The sequence below is a fragment of the Myotis yumanensis genome, unplaced genomic scaffold (genome assembly GCF_028538775.1).
Source record: "Myotis yumanensis isolate MYYU_CA2020_CCGP unplaced genomic scaffold, mMyoYum1.0.hap1 SCAF_10, whole genome shotgun sequence".
In the NCBI taxonomy this organism is placed as follows: domain Eukaryota; kingdom Metazoa; phylum Chordata; class Mammalia; order Chiroptera; family Vespertilionidae; genus Myotis; species Myotis yumanensis.
Genome location: NW_027223761.1, coordinates 30,241,891 through 30,256,623, shown reverse-complemented (window position 1 = coordinate 30,256,623; position 14,733 = coordinate 30,241,891). Strand labels below are relative to the sequence as shown.

The 14,733-nt window shown below is 41.9% G+C and overlaps 1 protein-coding gene across 1 annotated transcript in view; it reads right to left on the bottom strand.

Annotated features, from left to right (window-relative positions):
* Positions 1 to 14,733, bottom strand: part of SERGEF (secretion regulating guanine nucleotide exchange factor) — a 191,574-nt gene that overhangs the window by 106,149 nt on the left and 70,692 nt on the right.

The window sequence follows — 14,733 nt, the reverse complement described above, 5'->3', positions numbered from 1 at the left end:
TGCCTAAATGACTGCAGTGTCTGCTCCTATGCCACCCCCCACAACCCTCACTCCCAGGACCTCCTTGATGCCATGTTCTCTGACTGCTGTGCTGTCCCCACAACCCCAGGCCCTGGGCATGGTCTCTGGGTCAAACCTACCTACCCCATTCCCAGTATCTCCCCTTTGTCATTTAGTGCATTCTAAGAGCCAACATGCTAAGCAAGTTATGAAGTCTGGTGGCAGGCACAGCGTCCCAAACCCTTTCACTCCTAGAACCTGAGAGTCTGAAGACTCAGTTCGGACCATCTGGCTCTGTGAGTTCTGTTCAACAGCATTGCTGAACACCGAGCGTGGTGAGAGAGAAATTCTGCTAAAGATGCCGAGGCTAACACAGAAAATGTCTCTCTACAGCCTGAGAAAGAAGAGCTCTGGGAGGGTCTAGACTACAACATATCAGATTTTAGCTTTATGATGTCGCTCTAAACCTCATCATAGGAAACCTTATTTCTACTGCTTTATTTCTATTTCTCTCCAAATCAGCAGATGAAAAGTACATATAACACCAAGGGAAAGTGAGGACCTAAAATTTAGTCCTGGTCTCTTCCACTAATTGGCTGCATGACCTCAGGCAAGCCACTCTCCTTACCTCGGTCTCAGTCTCCTTTGCACAGGCACAGGTTTAGACTTGGTGATCCGTTTCTATGGACCTTTCTATGCCTGACATTCAGCAATCCCCTTGCTACTCAAAGTGTGTTTCTCAGACCAGAGCAGAAATGCAGAGGGAGAGGATCTACTGAGTCCAACATACAGAATCCAAATCTGCATTTGACCAAGATCCCAAAGTGATTTGCATGCACACTGACATTTGAGAAACACTGTTCTACAGCTCCTCAGAAAGACCCAGGCTGACCTGGAGCACCTCTTCAGCAAGAAACTGGGAGAAGGGTGAGTCTGTCACAGGACTTGACTGAATGTGAAGCAGCTGGCCAGTAGTCAGAGCCAGGGAGAAATGCTGCAGGATCCATTTAAACTCAGCTGCGATCCATGAAATATCTCTCAAGTGATTAGAATCTTCTAAATTTGAAGTCTTTAGATAAAATGACTTAAAAATACTAATTATGCACGGAAGTCTAACCATGAACCAAGCATTAGTGAAGGCCGCACTCCTGCACTGGCGTGCTGCCCGCAGCCCTGAACAGTGCTCTCATATCAGCAGCGAGGTCACCTCTGAAACCACAGCACTTCTCCCAGCCCCGCCAGTCTCCTGACTGGCCCTGGCTGACCAGAACTTCAGTCTCAGTTGGCATCCCACAGACAAGACCACACTTAAAGGAATGCCACCTGGACCTACACAGCAGGGCAGAGGTGGGAGATGGCCACAACCTCTGAGGTCACCGACCCACAGAGTCAGAAATGGAGGAATAGGAGAAGCACAGACAAAACAAATTTTGTTCTTGCTTCCAGATCCAGGGAGAATACCAGCTTCCGGCATGGTGAGCACCCCGCTGAGAAAGTCTCATTCAGCCAATGAGGCTGTGAGACAAGCAGAGAGACAACCTGAGCCCTGGAGACTAGTCCTTGCTCTACAAGATATGTGCCCTTGGGAGGCAGCCTCCTGCCTTTTCCTCTCCCCTCCAGATGAAGAGTTACCACTTGCTTCTCTGATTTGGGAGGCTCTACACACTGTAGAATTATTCACCTTTGTTTGCAAAGTCACATCACCAACTCTGCAAGGGCTATATCTCAACTGCCTGTTTCCCTAGCAATGGTGGGGGGCAGGAGGAGGGAGGAAGGAAGGATGGGAAGGGGAGCTTGGACTTGATGACTTTGCAGGGCATCAGCAAGTTGGAAAGGAAGCCTTCTGGAGGCACTCTCAATGTCACAGTGCCCATTTTTCATCCTGAGCACACTGTGAAAAAATAACCCTCAGAGCCCAGCTCCAAATCTCCTCAATGCGCCTGCCAAAGGCTCCTCTTCCACCCTGTGGTTTCAGGATCACACAATAACTACACACCTCGTCAGGATTTCTGACCACGAGATTTCCCCAACCAACTCTGATATAACCAGTTAACTGCCATGCGACCAAAACAGAAACCATCCCCACACGCCATAGACGCTTATGGCATACAAAGGGATAACTTTCAAGTGCAGATCTGACTATAAAATTCTCTGTAAACCATTAGATATAGCTATACTCGGTCTCCTAAAATCAATCTTCAAGACTTCCAAACCCTACACAGAACCTAAAGAAGCAAGGTGACAGGACTTCTGATTTCCTCCTAATTATCCTTCTTAAATAATCCTACTATTACTGTGGTGGGGGACCATAGGCAACATTCGCCTGAGTACTTACTAAATGGACTATGGCCAGCCTCAGTCCTCTCATAGGGAGGGATGAGGGCTTGCCTTTGTGAGTCCTCACTCAGAGCTGACCACTGGTAGACCTCTAAGATGTGCCTTCTCCTAGGATGTCTTCTCTGATCATCAATGTTGCCCAATGTGCCCATCCCAACACTCCCTCCCTCGTTTATGTGGCATCTGTCTCACCGAAGCATTGTAAGCTTTGTGAGGACAGGACTGGAAAACTTGTCTCTGTATGTATGGTGGCCTATACATAGGAGTCATTCAACAGTTTTATGAGTGAATAAATGAATGGACCAACGAATGAAAAATGAGCAAACAAGAGCCAAAGATAATTTACTGTGTTACCATCGTCGGTCAGGACCGCCCTTCAAAAACTCTCTGAGTGTTAGGCCTACTCCTTAGTCCAGAAGCTAGAACAGAGAGAGAAGATCCAGAAGATTAAATCTGGAAAAAAAATGGAATTCAAACTGGCTTGGAATTTTCTCTGGACCAAGGTATACTAACAAGTAGGCTATTCTCACCTATTTTAGAATGTTGTGCTCCTCTTACCAGAATTGTTAGGTCAGAAATTTATTCTTTAGAAGCTGAATGCTGTTTATAGTTTAGTTATTAAATGCAATGTGAAAGTACCCAGCACAGGTTCATTGTTTAAATGAGCATCTGTCGAACCTCAATCTATAGAATTCTATTTCTCTATGTCTTAACTAAGAATTTGCAAATAACGGAGTTACAGAACCACTCTGGGCCACCCACTTTTGTAAATATAAAAGAACTTAAATAAGGCAAACTGACTTTGGTAGAATAGCCTCTATTTTTTCATCCACTTATATAACTCTGCATTGTCAAAGTGCACCAATAACTGGTGCTGTCATCTCTCATGCCCCCAAGAAAAACCTCCTTTGGGGCTCTTTCTACATTTATTTTCAATTGCCAGATCCCCAGAGGAAAAAATCAAATCACTGACGCTATTTCAAACTTCATGCTCAAGGCAGCCACTAAGAGGATAATAGGGCAGCTCAGCTTTTGCTCTCTTTGAGACAGGAAGACACCCCATGGCTGTAAAGGAAAGTCAGGACACGTGTGAGGACATTCAAAATATAGTGAGGAAACCCAAAACAACAAAAAGAGGAGCTGGAAAAAAGAGCTGTTTGGAATTATGAATCATTCCAAGGTAATTTATTATGTTATTCTATAAGAAACAAAGGGAGTTTTCAGAATTGCCATCCATTTATTGTTTCATCCATTCATGCGTTCATTGAGCAAACATTCACTGGGTGCCCCTTATATGCCAGGCACTATGCTAGGCAGGCAGGAAGAATGGGGATCTAGTAAGTAGCAGAACATCAGTCCCCAACTGCTCACTATGTTCCTGCCACACTAGCCTTCCTTCAGGTCTTTGTACAAGTCCCTTTCATGCTTCAGCACAAGTCTCAGCTTAAATGTTTCTTCTTCCAGGAGGTCTTGCCTGATTTGTACCCTCAGCCCGTCCTGGACTAGATTAGGCTTGCCTGTTATATATTCCCACAGTATCTTCTTTTTAGGGTCTCCATAATCATTATTACTTTGTCTTCCCCAATAGATGACAACCTCCATGTGGGCAGAGACTACCTCTCGAGTGACTGGAGTATAACAGGACTCAAATATTCACTGAACAAATGAATGAACTGGGGTTTATGGGCAAACTACAGGTCTGGAAATGTATGTGGGAAAAGTATGGGATTTAGAGCTCAACAGACTCCAACTTGAACCTAGTTTCACTACTCCTTTCCTGTATCACCTTAAGCAAGTCCCATAATCTCTTTGAGCCTCAGTTTCCTCATCTGTAAAATAGAGATGATATTTAGAGGTGTGAAGATTAAGTAATACAATGTGAATAAAATGGTACACAATAGATTCTCGAGAAATATTACCTCTTACTCCTCATCCTCCATATCTTCTATAGTGAAGAAATAAATGATGACAGTAAGGCACAGTCTCAACACTATAGGAACATATCAAGATGGGAATCAGGCACAGGTTAGCAAGACAGAAATGGGGGCAGGTAAGGGCAGGGCTAGCAGCCCAGATGACATCTGATTGACTCCCAGGCTCTGGACTTGAGCTTCTTCAATCTACCTGACTAAGGTGCAACACTGGGCCCAGTTGCAGATCAAATGGCTGCAGCTATGGGAGAAGATGGCAGAGACTAAGCCTATTCCTCATGCCAGAAAATGGCCTTGAAGCTTTCAGACAAAAGTACATATCTCTTCCCCAACTATACTGTCCAAAGGTAACTAAAGGGAACCCAAAGGTCTACAAGTTGGTTACAGTCGCTAAAGAAAAGAAGACCAGAGAGGGGAAAGGTGGGGCACTGTAGGCCTGACTCAGAGGGCAAGGCTCAAGGTCAAACCTTGTCACCTATTAGATGTATGCTTTGGAGACAAATCTTTCCCTTACCTACGCCTCATTTCACCATCTGCAAATGGAAGGAATTGGACTAGGATGATGTCTAAGGGCCCGTATAACACTAAAGATGCATGTCACCCAGCTGTAATCAGTGGGCAGAGGGAGACTTCAATCACACACACCAGCTGACATTCAGCTGTACTCTCCAATTACAAAGCGATGAAATGGTCAAAAGGAAGAGCTAATATGGTATTTCCTGATCCTATTTAGTCTCCCAATTCAACACTGCACCTGTTCCTTCTGCATATGCAATTTACTAGATAATATCATCACAGGCACTCCCTTATACAGCTACCATTTATCACTTGCTTCGGTATTTCAGGTCTTCTTTTTTTAAGACTAACGAGAGTATCATGAAGACTAATCAATAAAATGGCCAAACAAAATTTTCCCAGAATTTGACTTTCTCCTTTCTTTGTTTCCATTAATAATAAAAATATCTTTAATGAACTGCTGGCCTACAGTGATAATCAGATAACTACTAGAAGGGACATGGGGACAAATACGTAATACCTACTTCATAAACAAGTTGAGAGAGTACTATAACCCATTCAAAACCCAGAGCCTTTTTCTTAAGGAAACAATGCTATAAATAATACTCAATTTATTTGATTTATTGCCTTGCAACAATATCCACCTCACCCCCAAACACATACCCAACTAAGTACCTTTAATGTATCCTTCCCATTCTCCAAATGGCTGGGGAAGCAGAGTGATAAGACAGAATTTCTGTCCTTAAAGTATGAGGCCATAAGTCAAGTGGTCCCAGCTGTGGAAGAAAAAGTGGCAGACTGGAACCAGTCCATATGCCAGAAAATGGTCTCCGCAAGCTCGCAGGCCACAGAATGAATTGCAAAACACTGCGCAATATCCACACCATAAGAGCCACATAATCCTGGGGCGGCAGTTTTCACAGTGTGGTCCCACACCATCAGCATCAACACCCCCTGGGAACTTGTTAGAAATCAAATTCTCAGGCTCTGCCCCACACCTACTGAAGCAGAAACTCCTGGATTGGGGCCCAGCCATCTGTGTTTAGCAAGCCCTTTGGGTGATTCTGATACGTCCTTAGGTTTGAGAATCACTGCCTTAGAGCATCCCAACTGCTGCATATTTGCAGTAAAAATGGTGGAAAACTAAGTTGCCCATTAAACCTAAGGGGGGGGGGGGGGGGGACACAAGAAAATGGGGTAAGAAAAAGGTTTAACCCTAGCTGGTTTGGCTCAGTGGATAGAGCGTTGGCCTGTGAACTGAAGGATCCCAGGTTTGATTCCAGTCAAGGGCACATACCCAGGTTGGGGGCTTGATTCCCCAGTGGGAAGCATGCAGGAGGCAGCCAATCAATGATTCTCTCTCATCATTGAGGTTTCTTTCTCTCCCTCTCCCTCTCCCTTCCTCTCTGAAATCAATAAAACTATATTTTTTTAAAAATAGGTTTAAATTATCTTAAATTTTGGTATTTTGAGGAAAGCAGGTTTATTAGAGGAGGAAGGAAGAGAGAGAAATCCTGGTTCTGATGCCAAAGGAAATGTCTGCATAGAGAGGAGCCTTGAAGCTTAAGGCCCCAGGCCTTTCCCTGTGTGGTACTTCATTTCCAAATATAGGCCTTTTCTGTCTCCTCAGCTAAGAGCTCATCACTTCAGAGGGTGTTCCCACACATTCAGTAGCAGGGCTCTCAGACTCAGCAACCACAATTAAGGTCATTTAAAAAATTCTTTTTTTTACTCATAAATAGAAAGAGGATGGAAAGTTAAAAAGGAACAATAAATGTTGTGAGGTCACTACATTTAAAAATAAAGGGAGAATTAAAAGTGAGAAGGAGAAAGAAATATGTGAGTACATATGAGAATGAGATCGTCTAAAGTAGCATTTGCAAAGCTGCATAGCAAAAGAAAGAAGAGGCGGGTAGGAAAACCAGTCACCGCTGACCTCAGGGCCAGCAGCACTGAATAATGACCCCCTGCCCGGAAGCCCGCCAATCAATCAGTGGAGACCACAACCCTGAAAGGACATACCTAGAAAGCTGCTGAATATTCTACTGAGATCATCCCCTGGGACCACTCCTAAAATCTCCACTCCTACAACCCTTCGGAGGGAGGACCCAGTGCACTCTCTCCCGGGAGCATGCCCATGCCTTTCCCTCTCCCTTCCCTTTCCTCGCCCCAGGCACTTTACCATTAGCTTCCTCACTCCCAAGCTCCAAGGGCCCTTCCTTTACCTCTATACCTTGTTTCCTAAGCCCATTTTTTCTAAGAATTACTTCTACCCCTATGATTTACCAAATAAATGTTCTCTTAAAAAAAAGTAGATCAACCGAAGGACTTGTATGCATGCATATAAGCATAACCAAAGGACACAAGACACTGGGGGGTAGAGGAGGCCGGGGGAATGTCAAGGGGGGGAAAAAAGGAGACATATGTAATACTCTTTGTAATATTTTAAGCAATAAAACAAAATAAAAATAAAGTAAAATAAAATAAAGAAAGAAGAGGAGGGTAGGATAACCCAAAAAGGAGAAAAGGAAAAATATGGAGCCAGTCCTTGGCCTCTGCCACCAGGGGGCGAAATCAACCCAGCACAGCTTAGTTACTGTCCAAAAGCTTTTGTATTGATTTGTCCTTCCTTGTTTTGTTATTGTTTTGGGGTGGGGATGAAGATGCAGAGCAATTTCAAGTAGGGTGGCTGGGGCCAAGAAGAGCATACTGAGCAATGGATTGGTTTTATGCATGTCAATTCAGTCAGCAACCTTAATTAAGGAATGTCATTATAGTTTACAATGTGGGAACAACCATGTAATAAAAAGTGCCCTTCATGATACAGACTCTACTAAATTATACATTAATATTTTACAGCAACTAAGTTTTTAAGATAATACATTTGATTTCAAAATACCTATTTTCCTGGAATAAAACTCAGTATCAAGTTAGGTCTCATGTTATGGTCCAAATGCAATTTTCCTCCAGCACACCACAAAATGTTAAATACTGAGGAAGACAGTAATAATGAAAAGTCAGCTATCCTGTATCAGTACATTTCCTGAAGAGATGATCTGGGGTTCTATAGGTCATAGGAAAAGACACACATGGTTAATCATAAATCCATCTAAAGATAGTTCATTTCTATCATTTCTCATTTTTAATGGAACCTTAAACAATTCTCTGGGCTTGAAAGGTTGTAAATTTAATAATGTTCCAACTCACTACTAGTTCCCATTGATTTTCTCTCATTTTAATCTGTATTGATTGACTAATGTCATCTTGTGACATTCAAATGGCAAACTGAAGACGAAAATTATATGCGATGAGTTGGCCCCCTATTGGGAAAGCACTAAACTGGGAATTAAGAGACCTGGGTTCCAGTCCTTGCTCAACCACTACTAGCTGTCACCCAGGGAAAGTCATTTCATCACTCTAGGCTTCAAGTTCCTCATATATAAAATGACACAATAATCTTTACTATAACTCACCAAATTGTTACAATAAGCAGATGAGAAAATAAAAAGTTATTATGAAATAGTACTTAAGTTTCCCTAAATTCAACTTAAACAAGTAAACAACCCCTCAACTGAAGAACAAACTACTTTTAAAAGCTTTTAAAATTAGGTAAAGAAAAATACTATGCTGCTTTAAGGATCACAAATATCAAGGTGGAAAGGGAGGAAAACTAGAAAATAGTTCTGTGCTGTTGGGTCCTCAAATTTTGTTTTAATCAAAGTAAGTGTCTTTGGGAAATTCAAGTCTGAATACTCCCAAATGAAATGGCCTAAGAGTATAAAAATTATCAACTTCACTAGTAATCAAACAATTGCAAATAAAAAAGCCACCCCAATGAAATACTATCAGTTGATAAAAATTAAAACATCTAAAAATATCACATTTTGTAAACATCTTGTAATACCTAAAGACCCAGCAATTCCGCTCCTAGACACAGACCCTGAAGAAATGCTTGTTCTTGTGCACCAAGCCTTGTACTGGTATAAGACTTTCATAGTGGCAATACCTGTATTCATGAAGACCGGGCTTAACCCATATATCTATGAACTGGAGAACTGACAAATTTTGGTGAAATTATACAATGGAATACTAAAGCACAGAGATGCTATGTCCCTGTGATGGGTATGTCCATCAATACTGTATCCTTGTAATATGGGGCTGTGTCCCATGTGACCCTGTATTCCTGGGTGTGTCTTCAAACCCCAACTCCCAGCCCCTAGAGCAGGGGTGGGCAAACTTTTTGACTCGAGGGCCACAATGGGTTCTTAAACTGGACCGGAGGGCCGGAACAAAAGCATGGATGGAGTGTTTGTGTGAACTAATATAAATTCAAAGTAAACATCATTACATAAAAGGGTACGGTCTTTTTTTTTTTTTTTAGTTTTATTCATTTCAAACGGGCCAGATCTGGCCCGCGGGCCGTAGTTTGCCCACGGCTGCCCTAGAGCCTATATCTGATCCCATATTACCTTGATCCACCATGACAGTAGCTTCCCTTTACTGGTTTGCCTATTCTTTCTTGACATGCAGACTTACTTATGATTTATCTTTCAGGTAATGATGGCAGGAATTTAACCTACTTTTGCCCACCCCTGTATTCTCCAATATTATCTTATAAACTTATATGATTTGAACTTTCATCTTAATTTTTGTCATATTTTAGGAATGAATCCAATAATATATTTTTAATGTGAAAAAAATAACAGCCCTGACCGGTTTGGCTCAGTGGATAGAGCGTTGGCCTGCGGACTCAAGGGTCCCAGGTTCAATTCCGGTCAAGGACGTATACCTTGGTTGCGGGCACATACCCCGTGGGGAGTGTGCAGGAGCAGCTGATCGATGTTTCTCTCTCATCGATGTTTCTGACTCTCTATCCCTCTCCCTTCCTCTCTGTGAAAAATCAGTAAAATATATTAAAAATAACAGCCATCAACAAGTGACTCTGCTTTTCCTATGATTACAGTCACAAGAAAGTTTCCACGAAAGTTGTACCTATATGCTGATACATTCAAAATGCTCATGGAATTAACAAGATTCAAGTGATTCTCAGAATAAATTGAATAATGAAAAATACTAGGATTTTTTTACAGTGTTGAGATCCTTGAGTGTAAGGTATTGTCTGGGTATATATATCACTGCAATTATCCAGGAAGAAATATCAATCAAATTAGTCTATAGACAATTTACTCTGAATGTTTCTTTAGTTGCTATATTAATAAAAGGTAACATAATACATGGGAAAAATGTATTCAATAAGGCAATCTCTCTATTAGTGGATACTCAAATTCAAACAAGCCAAACCATCCCTCAAACAATTCAGATCACAGAGCTAGACAAATATTAGCTTAGATTTAGCTTGCCTCCCAGCTGGTAGCCCAGATAGAGTTTAATCCAGTTACTCATATGGGAGAAAAGAAACTGCCTATGTCATTTAACTTTAATTACTGTCCTATTGAACCCACATATCTAACAGCTCTCCTCCAGGTAAGACCCTTGGCTGAGACATTCGTTCCACTATTAACTAACAATGGTTCACTTCAATATGATGGGACTAGTGGTAGGGCCATGACTGGGCAATCTTTTTTTTTTTAATCCGCACTCAAGGATATTTTTTATTGATGAGAGAGAGAGCGAGAGAGAGAGAGAGAGAGAGAGAGAGAGAAACATCAGTGTGGGAGACAAATAATTGGTTGCCTCCCGTATATGCCCTGACCAGGACGCAACCTTTAGGGGTATGGAACGATGAGCTACAACTAACTGAGCCACCCAGCCAGAGATGGGGCAATCTTAATGTAAGAACTTCATAAAGACCCTTAATCCTCTGGCAATTCCAAAATAAACAGATCATTGGGCCTCATGCTACATGTCATTTGTAGCCATGGAAGAAAAAGGACATAGAGACCAAGATCACTGAGTAACCTCAACCAAAGAGTTTCTAATAAAATCACATAACCAAATAATTTTTTCTGATTTTATCTGTGTAGAACATTCGAGATCCAATGCTTTTATTTTACAGAGGCTAACAGGAGACCCAAAGAGAAGAAAGGCTTGCCCAAATTCACACAGGCAACGACGAACTAGAATTAGATCCCAGGTCTCAATCCCCAACTCGAGGATCCTATTCCTAATTCAGGAACTATTCATTCACTATTTCAATAAATATTTATCAAGTGCTACTATGTTTCAGGCACTGTTTAACCACTGAGAAGTTAAAAGGAACCAAAAACAAAAACAAAAACCTGTCCTCTTGGTACCTACAGTTTAGTAGAGGAAGACAGATAGTAAACACAACAAATGAGTCAAGTACATAGTATATTAGGAGGTAATAAAGCAAAGAAGGAAGTGGGGGCAGCAGGGTGTGGGGGTAGAGGTGTAACTGGAATTTCCTCAAAGATCATCACCATTAGGTCTCTATGTACCTAATAAAAATATGTGCATTTGCGCTGTAACTCTCATTAATTCAGGCTCACTAATTCAGAAGAGGAAATAATCTAAAGGTAAGTCTGCTATGTTTTTTAATGGGACACAATGTAAATAAGTATAATTCAAAAAGCAAGGTTTTAGAAGCACACAGGAGCAAGATATTAATTATTGCACTTGACTTCCAAAAGAAACCAAAAATGTGACCCAAAAAGAAGTGACAAGTGAGGAGATCTTGCAGCCAGGCTTATTCTGCTGTGAGACACTGGATAAGATGATTAAGTTCTCTGAGCCTCAGTTTCCTTATCTGTAAAAGAAGGGGGCCAGAAAAAAAACTCTCTCAAGTTCCATGCTATCATTCAAGTATTAATGCCTTCTAATGTGCCAAAAGCATTATATAGTATCTTAGTAGTCACATCAGCATTATTATTTGAATCCAAAGTAACTCTAATAATACATTACATTTCTAGACTTCTTCATAGCTTTCAATGTGTTTCCCATGCATTATTCTCATCTGATAGGTAATAAAACAGCTTTTTTTTGTTTGTTTTTTATTTTTCATTTTCTAGTAAGGATGGCTGGCCTGGCCCCTCAGTCAATCCAGGGTAACATATAGCCCCTGCTCTCCAGGGCCTACACTCCGGTCCAGGTGTGGCTCTGGCCAAGGACACCTGCAAGCCCCTCAGAGAGACTCGCAGAGTTAGGGGGGTGTCATTTCATAGGATTGAGGATAGCAAGAGGATGTGAGGCACTTGTAAATTCGTGTACCTTTTGAGAGTTAAGGGAATTTTCAAATGAGACACTTCAGACACTCAGGCACCTGACATTATACCAGTGATCAGTGCCATTATACCAGGAGTCAAGGACCAAAATACAAACTGTAATAATTCTTGGCATATTAGATAGATGTCAAGAGCTATTTAAAAAATCTACATCCTTTGAACTAGAATCGTACTTCTAAAAAGCCTTCCTGAGAAAATAATCATAGATTTGACCAAAGGTTTAGGTACAAAGGTGTTGATCACAGTATAATTTCTTAAGTTTATTTTTTATTGTTGACATTATTACACATATCCCCTATTTCCCTCCTACTTCCCCCTTCCACCCCGTTCCCACCCCATCCCACTCCAGGGGCCACAGCATAATTATTAGTAGCAAAATCTTGGAACAACCTAAATTTCCAAAAATTATTATGTAAATTGTGGCATATGCAAATGAGGGAATATTATTTTTAATGTTAAATACTTATTTTAAAGACTATTCAATAATATGGAGGAAATGTTCCCAATATAATTACAGGTGGATAATCTGATATAAAGCAAACATACTATACATAGTATCTCAGGTTTCTTTTGAAAAAAATACACATAGAAAAAACCACTTATAACATTAGAATGTTACAAGTGGTATTCTCCAACCCCAGTGGGTTTGGATCAGTGGATAAAGCGTTGGCCTGCAGACCAAAGGGTCTTGGGTTCGATTCCGTCAAGGGCACGTACCTTGGCAGCAGGCTCCTCCCTGGCCCAGGGTAGTGCAGGAGGCAACCAATCGATATGTTTCTCTCACATTGATGTTTCTCTCTGTCTTTTCCTCTCTCTTCCAAGCTCCCTAAAATCAATGAAGAAATATCCTCGGGTAAGGATTAACAACAACAAAAAAAAAACAACAAGTAGTTTCTCCAAGTTGTGAAATTATGGATGATTTTGGTGTTCTATAATTCCACAATGATCATGCACTATTGTTATAACAGAAATTAAAAATTATTTTTTAAAAATGCCTGCTCTACCTATCTTCCAGAGTAGTGATAAAAATTAATACAAAGGATGAGCTTTCTAACAATAAGAACCAGCCTAACAAGAATCCCCAGGGAGAGGGTTCAAGCAGCATTGTGTGACCACATGGCCCCTCACTAGGTCAGACCTTAAACACCTGGGATTCTATAGGCCTCTGTGAAACCCCTCCACACACAGGATGTGTCCTGCATTGTTGACAAGGCAGAGCTGGGTACGTGGGCCCCACCCTTCCTGCCCAGAGAGTGCCCTGATCATCAGTGGTATGTATGCTCTAGGAAGGGTAGTGCAAGCAGTCCATGGTCAAGAAAGGGAGAACCTCTGGGGACCAGCCCTAGCAGACAATGCCACTGTGCCCTTACCGGCTTCCAACATCCCAAGTGGTAAAGGCCCTTCTGCCCAGCAAACATGTTGCTAGGACCTCTGCTACCAGGAGCAGCACTCACGGTGCTTCCCTGAGGACCTACCCTGGTCCAAAGGCTCCGTTTTGTTTGCCCCATCATTAGTTTGGCCCACCAAGCATTTTATTTATTTACTTTTTATTTTCTAAACATATTTTTATTGATTTCAGAGAGAAGGAAAGAGAGATAGAAACATCAATGATGAGAGAGAATCATTGATCGGCTGCCTCCTGCATGCCCCACACTGGGGACCAAGCCTACAGCCCGGGCATATGCCCTGACTAGGAATCGAACCATGACCTCCCAGTTCATAGGTCGACACTCAACCACTGAGCCACATTGGCCTGGCCCCGCCAAGCATTTTAAAAGAAAATATACCTGAGTAGGGGTTTGGCTTGGTCACAACATAGTATATGCAGCTTAAGTTACATCCATGCCCCTACAGGCACCAGAGCTTAGATGGGAAAACTGAGACTCAAAGGACACTGATTTGTTGGAGGAATGCCGGAAGTTATTGGCAAACTGGGTCTAGAGCCTGGGTGTCCTGACTTCCAGTTCAATGTATTACATTACAGAATCGCTGGCTGTCCAGAGACCTGCTATTAGGAGGGGCCCCCGTCTCTTCTACCTCCTGTGGTCTCTTTGTTCAGGGTCACAGGAGAAGAACCCCAGCTTCCTCAGGATGGGTGGCAGAAATCCAAGTTTAAAAAAGTGAACAAATAGATGCATGAACAAGCTGTAATCACCCATACTGCTCACCAGAGGAGACAGGCAGGGATGCTCTTAGGTATCAGAGGCCAAACTGATAGAACAAAAGAGTGTTAGGGAAACACAATCCATTTCTGCCTTAGTGTCTTGGTCCTCCTTAGCTTGGCTAAGACAATGAACTATGTGGGATAGAATATAACAAACGTGATAAACTCTGAATGTGCAAATGTTATATTCTGGATATCCTTTTTAAGACAGTGACTCTAAGTCCATCCATGCTGTCCCAAAAGGTGAGAGTTCCTTCTTTTTTATGGCCAAGTATTATTCCATTGTACCACAGCTTTTTTATCCACTCATCTATTGATGGGCATGTGGGCTGTTTCCAGATCTTGGCTATTGTAAATAACACTACTATGAACTTGGGGTGCATATATTCTTTCTAATTGGTGTTTCGGGATTCTTACCATATATTCCCAGAAGTGGGATCACTGGGTCAAAAGGCAGTTCCATTTTTAATTTTTTCAAGAAGCTCCATATTGTTTTCCACTGTGACTGCACCAATCTGCATTCCCACAAACAGTGCATGACGGTTCCCCTCTCTCTATACCCTCACCAGCACTTGTTAATTTA